Source organism: Triticum urartu, chromosome 4 (genome assembly GCF_003073215.2).
Source record: "Triticum urartu cultivar G1812 chromosome 4, Tu2.1, whole genome shotgun sequence".
Lineage (NCBI taxonomy): Eukaryota > Viridiplantae > Streptophyta > Magnoliopsida > Poales > Poaceae > Triticum > Triticum urartu.
The window spans coordinates 157,359,612-157,367,778 of record NC_053025.1 but is presented as its reverse complement, the minus strand read 5'-3'; positions in this window follow the sequence as shown (position 1 = coordinate 157,367,778).

Genomic DNA, 8,167 nt, shown 5'->3' with positions numbered 1-8,167 from the left:
AAAACCTCACAAATCTTTTCACAAAAGTCAGAGAATATAGCCACATGCATCTTTGAAAGGTAGCAGGTGCATTACATAAACCAAAAGGCATATGTCTATAAGCAAAAGTACCAAAAGGGCATGTAAAAGTAGTCTTTGATTGATCTTTAGCCGACACAGGTATTTGAGAGAAACCAGAATAACCATCTAGAAAGCAGTAATGTGTATGTTTGCATAATCTTTCTAGCATTTGATCGATAAAAGGTAAGGGGTAATGATCTTTCTTAGTAGCCTTATTTAATTTGCGGAAATCAATTACCATCCTATAACCTGTAATAATTCTTTGTGGAATCAATTCATCTTTATCATTAGGAACAACAGTAATACCTCCCTTCTTAGGGACACAATGAATAGGACTTACCCACTGACTATCAGCAACGGGATAAATTATACCTGCCTCCAGAAGCTTTAGTATTTCTTTTCTTACCACTTCTTTCATTTTAGGATTCAGACATCGTTGAGGATCACGAACTGGTTTGGTATCTGCTTCCAAATTTATTTTATGTTGACATAGAGTGGGACTAATGACCTTAAGATCATCAAGATTATATCCAATAGCAGCATGGTGCTTCTTCAGAGTTTTCAATAATCTTTCTTCTTCATGCTCTGAAAGGTTAGCACTAATAATAACAGGATATATCTTCTTTTCATCAAGGTAAGCATATGTAAGATTATCAGGCAACGGTTTAAGCTCAAACACGGGATCACCCTTAGGTCGAGGGGGGTCCCCTAGGATTTCAACAGGCAAATTGTGTTTCACAATAGGTTCCTGTTTAAAGAATACTTCATCTATTTCCCTTCTTTCATTCATAAACATATCATTCTCATGGTCTAGCAAATATTGTTCTAAAGGATCACTAGGAGGTACGGAAATAGAAGCAAGACCAATAATTTCATCCTTACTAGGCAATTCTTCTTCGCGGTGTTGTTTACTAAATTGAGAGAAATTAAACTCATGAGTCATATCATCTAAGCCGACAGTAACAACATCCCTTGTGCAATCTATGGTAGCATTAACAGTATTTAAGAAGGGTCTATCAAATATAATGGGACAAAAGCTATCTTGTGGGGAACCAAGAACAAGAAAATCAGCAGGATATTTAGTTTTCCCACACAAGACTTCAGCATCTCTAACAATTCCCATTGGTGAGATGGTATCTCTATTAGCAAGTTTAATAGTGACATCAATTTCTTCTAACTCAACAGGTGCAATGTCATGCGTAATTTCTTTGTATAATTCAATAGGTATTGCACTAGCACTAGCACCCATATCACATAAGCCATGATAACAATGATCTCCTATTTTAACAGAAATAACAGGCATGCCTACCACAGGTCTAGGTTTATCTGTATCACGGGGTTTAGCAATTCTAGCAGTTTCATTACAGAAGTAAATAACATGCCCATCTATATTATCAGACAAGAGATCTTTAACAATAGCAATATTAGGTTCAACTTTAACTTTCTTAGGAGGTGTATATGTTTTAATATTGATTTTACGAACCACAGTTGAAGCTTTAGCATGATCCTTTATCCTAACAGGGAAAGGTGGTTTCTCAACATAACAAGTAGGAACAATAGGATCATTATAAGTGACAGTCTTTTCTTCAACTTTAATTGGTGTAGCTACTTTTAGTTCTATGGGAGGATGATATTTAAACCACTTCTCCTTAGGGAGATCAACATAAGTAGCAAAAGATTCACAGAAAGAAGCTACTATCTCAGAATCAAGTCCATATTTAGTGCTAAACTTACGGAAAATATCGATATCCATAAAAGATTTAACACAATCAAACTTAGGTGTCATACTGACTCCTTACCTTTGTCGAGATCCCAATCTTCAGAGTTGCGTTTAATTCTATCCAATAAATCCCATCTAAATCCAATAGTCTTCATCATAAAAGAGCCAGCACAAGAAGTATCGAGCATGGTGCGATTATTTTCAGAAAGCCGAGCATAAAAATTTTGAAGAATTGTTTCTCTTGGGAGCTCATGATTGGGGCATGAATATAACATTGATTTAAGCATCCCCCAAGCTTGAGCGATGCTTTCTCCTTCGTGAGGCCAAAAATTATATATATAATTACGGTCACAATGAACAAGATGCATAGGGTAATACTTTTGATGAAATTCCAATCTTCTATAGTTCCATGATCTCGTATCATCACATAGCCTATACCATGTCAATGTGTCTCCCTTCAAAGATAAAGGGAAGACCTTCTTCTTAGCAACATCATCGGGTATACCTGCAAACTTAAATAATCCACAAACTTCATCCACATATATTAGGTGTTCATCAGGATGCTTTGTTCCATCTCCTGTAAAAGGATTAGCTAGCAGTTTTTCTATCATACCCGAAGGATACTCATAAGGAATTTCATTTTCAATAGGATCAGTAGGTTGAGGAGCAACTCTTTGCTCTACTGGTCGGGGTGAAGATACCCCGAACAAGCCCCTCAGAGGATTACTTTCCATAGTAACAAGTGACAGTAAATTTCAGCACACTACATAAATTTTCCTTACCAAATTCCACCTACCAAAGGCGCTTCACTCCCTGGCAACGGCGCCAAAAAAGAGTCTTGATGACCCACAAGTATAGGGGATCTATCGTAGTCCTTTCGATAAGTAAGAGTGTCAAACCCAACGAGGAGCAGAAGGAAATGATAAGCGGTTTTTAGCAAGGTATTCTCTGCAAGTACTGAAATAAGTGGTAACATATAGTTTTGTGATAAGGTAATTTGTAATGAGCAACAAGTAACAAAAGTAAATAAAGTGCAGCAAGGTGGCCCAATCCTTTTTGTAGCAAAGGACAATCCTGGACAAACTCTTATATAAGGAAAAGCGCTCCCGAGGACACATGGGAATATCGTCACGTTCATATGATTCGCGTTCGGTACTTTGATAATTTGACATGTGGGTGGACCGGTGCTTGGGTGCTGTTCTTACTTGAACAAGCATCCCACTTATGATTAACCTCTATTGCAAGCATCCACAACTACAACAAAAGTATTAAGGTAAACCTAACCATAGCATGAAACATATGGATCCAAATCAGCCGCTTACGAAGCAACGCATAAACTAGGGTTTAAGCTTCTATCACTCTAGCAACCCATCATCTACTTATTACTTCCCAATGCCTTCCTCTAGGCCCAAATAATGGTGAAGTGTTATGTAGTCGACGTTCACATGAAACCACTAGAGGCTAGACAACATACATCTCATCGAAATATCGAACGAATACCAAATTCACATGACTACTAATAGCAAGAATTCTCCCTTGTCCTCAGGAACAAACGTAACTACTCACAAAGCATATTCATGTTCATAATCAGAGGGGTAATAATATGCATAAAGGATCTGAACATATGATCTTCCACCAATTAAACCAACTACAATCAACTACAAGGAGTAATTAACAATACTAGCAACCTACTAGCACCAATCCCGGACTTGGACACAAGAATTGGATACAAGAGATGAACTAGGGTTTTGAGATGAGATGGTGCTGATGAAGATGTTGATGGAGATTGCCCTCTCCCAATGAGAGGAGCGTTGGTGATGTCGATGGCGATGATTTCCCCCTCCGGGAGGGAAGTTTCCCCGGCAGAACAGCTCTGTCAAAGCCCTAGATTGGTTCCGCCAAGGTTCCGCCTCATGGCAGCGGAGTTTCGTCCCGAAAGGTTGCTTCTGTTTTTTTTCTCGACGAAAGACTTCATATAGCAGAAGATGGTCATCAGAGAGCCACCAAGGGGCCCACGAGGTAGGGGGCGCACCCACCACCCTCGTGGACAGGGTGTGGGCCCCCTGGTCTTCATCTTTGGCAAGGATTTTTCATTATTTATTATAAGGTATTCCGTGGAGTTTTAGGACTTTGGGAGTTGTGCAGAATAGGTCTCTAATATTTGCTCCTTTTCTAGCCCAGAATTCCAGGTGCCGGCATTCTCCCTCCTTATGTAAACCTTGTAAAATAAGGGAGAATAGCCATAAGTATTGTGACATAATGTGAAATAACAGCCCATAATGCAATAAATATCGATATAAAAGCATGATGCAAAATGGACGTATCATATAGCTCAAAACATGTTAATGCACTTTGGAAATTCATAGTTTGAATTTGAATTTGAACCTTTGGTTCAAATCAACTCAAAACCTTCTGCTGCTAGCTGCATTAATTCAAATCACATCATGTTGCCATGTCACATTCATGCATCATATTGTCGCATTGCATTGATTGTGTTTCCTTCTGTGTTGCCAGTATTTGTCCCCTCTCAATAGACGTGTTCCGACGATGAGTTCGATGACACCGATGAAGAGCTATACTATCTTCAGAAGTGCCAGGCAAGCAAAACCCCCTTCTTCATTCCGATACAATCCCACTCTCTTGCTCCTGGTCTCTTTTAATGCATTAGGACAACAATGATTCAACTGTTACATGATGCGGTAGTTGAACCCCTTTCCACTGCATGACCTGTCATTGCCATAGTAAATAGATGAAACCCACTAGCATGAGTAGGAGTTGTTTGAGCCCTGATGTGCCTACTCATTCATGCTTGTTTGTCATGCCTGCTACTGCTTAGAGTTGAGTCAGGTCTGATTCATCGGGGATGAATTGGAATGGTGATGAACATGTCCTACTGTGTGTGAGCTAAGTGTGTGAACACGATTTGGTAAAGGTAGCGGTGATAGGCCATGTAGGAGTACATGGTTGGTTGTCTCATTGAAGCCGTCCTCAGGAACTGAGTTCTGTGTTTGTGATCCATGAAATAGCTACTACGATGCATTGGGCCCTGAAATATGACCCCGCTCGACATCTTAACCACCCTAGTCCTCTGTCCAGGAGTTACAAGTAGTTTCTGGTGTTTGTAGTATGCTAGAGGCCGTGCGCAGCGCTGACCCGAGGGGTGGGCTGTGATGCGGTAGGCACGTGGCCGGGTATGCCGGGTGCCCATTTGGTGTCGCGGAACCCTGTACACATCGTTCGGGGCCGTATGTGGAAACCTCGGCCGAACTCCCTACGATGGAACCTGAATAGGCGATAAACCTAGATTAGAGACTTGAGTGTTTAGGTAGGTCGTGGTCTACACCCACGTCGGCTTTCGCTTGAAGTCTGCCGAGCACATGTCATGTGCAGACGCTAAGTGGTGGAAACATGTGTGAAGAAGTACACCCCTGCAGGGTTGTAAATGATCTATTCGAATAGCCACGTTCGCGGTAAAGGACCTCTGGGTTGCCTGTACAGTTCATAGACAAGTGAAAGTGGATACTCTAAAATGCGCAAGATAAGCGTGAGTGCTATGGATGGCGTTCTCGTAGGGAGACGAGAGCGGATCCCTAGTGGTGTATTGATATGGTGAATATGTGGACTCGTGTGCGCCACCTCAAAAGAGTTACTTGCAGTCGTAGTTTAGGATAGCCACCGAGTCAAAGCTGGCTTGCTGCAGTTAAACTCCACCACCCCCTTTGTTGATACTGATTCATATGTAGCTAGTTCTGATGTAAGTCTTGCTGGGTACATTTGTACTGATGTTTGCTTAATTTATGTTTTGCAGAGAGACTTCAGTCTCACTAGTAGTTCCGTGTGGACTCTAACGTTTAGCTTGTTACCTGAGCTATGATCTTGTGCCCTTGGCAGGGTCTTGTGGATAGTCGGGCTTCTCGGCCTTTTTTAATTTATAGTTGTCTATACTCAGACATGTTATGCTTCTGCTTGTTGCTTGTATGCTCTGTATGTTGGGTCATGAGACCCATGTTTTTAATACTTGGCTCCTTGGAGCCTAATGAATAAATACTTGAGTCATAGAGTTATGTTGTCATGCCATGTTGTATTTGCACATATCGAGCATATTGTGTGTATGTTATTGAAATGCTTGGTATGTGTGGGATTCGACAACCTAGTTGTTTATTCTTGGTAGCCTCTCTTATGGGGAAATGTCTCCTAGTGCTTCCACTGAGCCATGGTAGCTTGCTACTGCTCCGAAACTCTTAGGCTGGCCGGCATGTGTCCTTCTTCATTCCTGTGTATGTCCCTTCGGGGAAATGTCATGCGGTGTCTACCGGAGTCCTGTTAGCCTGCTACAGCCCAGATTCTCCAGAGTCCTGTTAGCCCAGCTACTACATCCTGGATTCACTCGCTGATGACTGACACATTCGTTGCTGGGTCATGTATGCATTTCCCTCTAAGTTAGTGCGACTTTGGGTTTACGACTAGTCATGTCAGCCCGGGTTCTTTATCATATGGATGCTAGCGGCACTATCATATACATGAGCCAAAAGGCGCAAATGGCTCCCGGACCATGGTAAGGTGACACCCTCTTCTTTTCCACGGGGTTAAGAAACTAGGCCTTCTCATCTATCTATCAGGATGACGTGTTACTAACCCGTTGACTTATAGGATTGATGGATTCATGTCGCAGTTCAGTTTCCAGTACTTCCGTGTGTTCATAATTGGTCTCGGAACCTTGATATTGTGATGTTGAGTGGTTATGCCACCATTTTGCAGGATGTCTCAAATCTTTTTGAGCATTTATAGCCGTTATGCTGTCCGAGTCATCCCAGGTTTCCAAGTAGTCTGATGCATTTGCAAATTCCTTCTTCCGTTACCGACGTTCCTTTAGGCCAGTTTATCCACACTAATCGGTGAGTTGAGGTACTCTGTTGCCTCGACATATATGTTGGAGCTATTACTATGACCCTTGGTGTTTTAGGGAGTCACCTAGTAATCTAGCCATGTTTTGTGTTCCCGTGTGACGATTCTGGCCACTATTCTCGGAAGCATTCCGTGATGCCATGTAGTGGTAGGGATTCTATTCATGGGTTCTTGAACCCGAGATTCACCCTACTTATCTCATGTTTGATAGTGTTGCTAGTTCCTTTAGGATATTAGTAACCTTTGCGATAGTCCTCGAGGTTCGTGGTACATCCTTCTTCCAATTATCATGGACCATTCTTGGCAGGAGTTCTTTTGAACCAAAAGGTCATGACAGAGTGCTCCTGATGAGTTCTCCATTCTATATTATGACTCTGCCAACTACCTTCTGCATGGGTTATCCGGAAGAAATAACATGCTAATCCATGCATCCATAACTCAGAAAATTATATGTTCCCTGAGTGGTTCTTCTTCATTTGTATCCCGACCATCCTCTATCAATTGTTGGTCAAGAGTAGTTGTGCATTGGTGTTATCGATGCCTATTATTTATGTGATCCGTCAAGCCATTGCATTCCGAAATGACTAGGAGAAACAAACTCCAGTACCTCATCCATATCCAGGATTGGGTCAAAGCAGTTGTATTCCGCAGATCAAAGTGCCAATCCAGCTTTTGATTCTGTTCAACCCTTAAGTATTGCCCTCTTTATGTCAGGTATATCATAGGAATTGCACAAGTGTTGGTGGAACGTAGTAATTTCAAAAAAATTCCTACGCACACGCAAGATCATGGTGATGCATAGCAACGAGAGGGGAGAGTGTGATCTACATACCCTTGTAGACCTACAGCAGAAGCGTTAGCACAACGCGGTTGATGTAGTCGTACGTCTTCACGGCCTGACCGATCAAGCACCGAAACTACGGCACCTCCGAGTTCTAGCACACGTTCAGCTCGATGACGATCCCCGGACTCCGATCCAGCAAAGTGTCGGGGAAGAGTTCCGTCAGCACGACGGCGTGGTGACGATCTTGATGTACTACCGTCGCAGGGCTTCGCCTAAGCACCGCTACAATATTATCGAGGATTATGGTGGAATGGGGCACCGCACACGGCTAAGAATATGATCACGTGGATCAACTTGTGTCTAGGGGTGCCCCCTGCCCCCGTATATAAAGGAGCAGGGGGAGGTGCGGCCGGCCAGGAGGAGGGCGCGCCAGGAGGAGTCCTACTCCCACCGGGACTAGGATTCCCCCCCTTTCCTAGTTGGAATAGGATTCGGGAGGGGGAAAGAGGAGAGAGAGAAGGAAGGGGGGCGCCGCCCCCCTCTCCTTGTCCTATTCGGACTAGGGGGGAGGGGCATGCGGCCCAGCCCTGGCCACCTCTCCTCTCTTCCACTAAAGCCCACTAAGGCCCATATACCTCCCGGGGGGTTCCGGCAACCTCCCGGTACTCCGGTAAAATCCCGATTTCACCCGGAACACT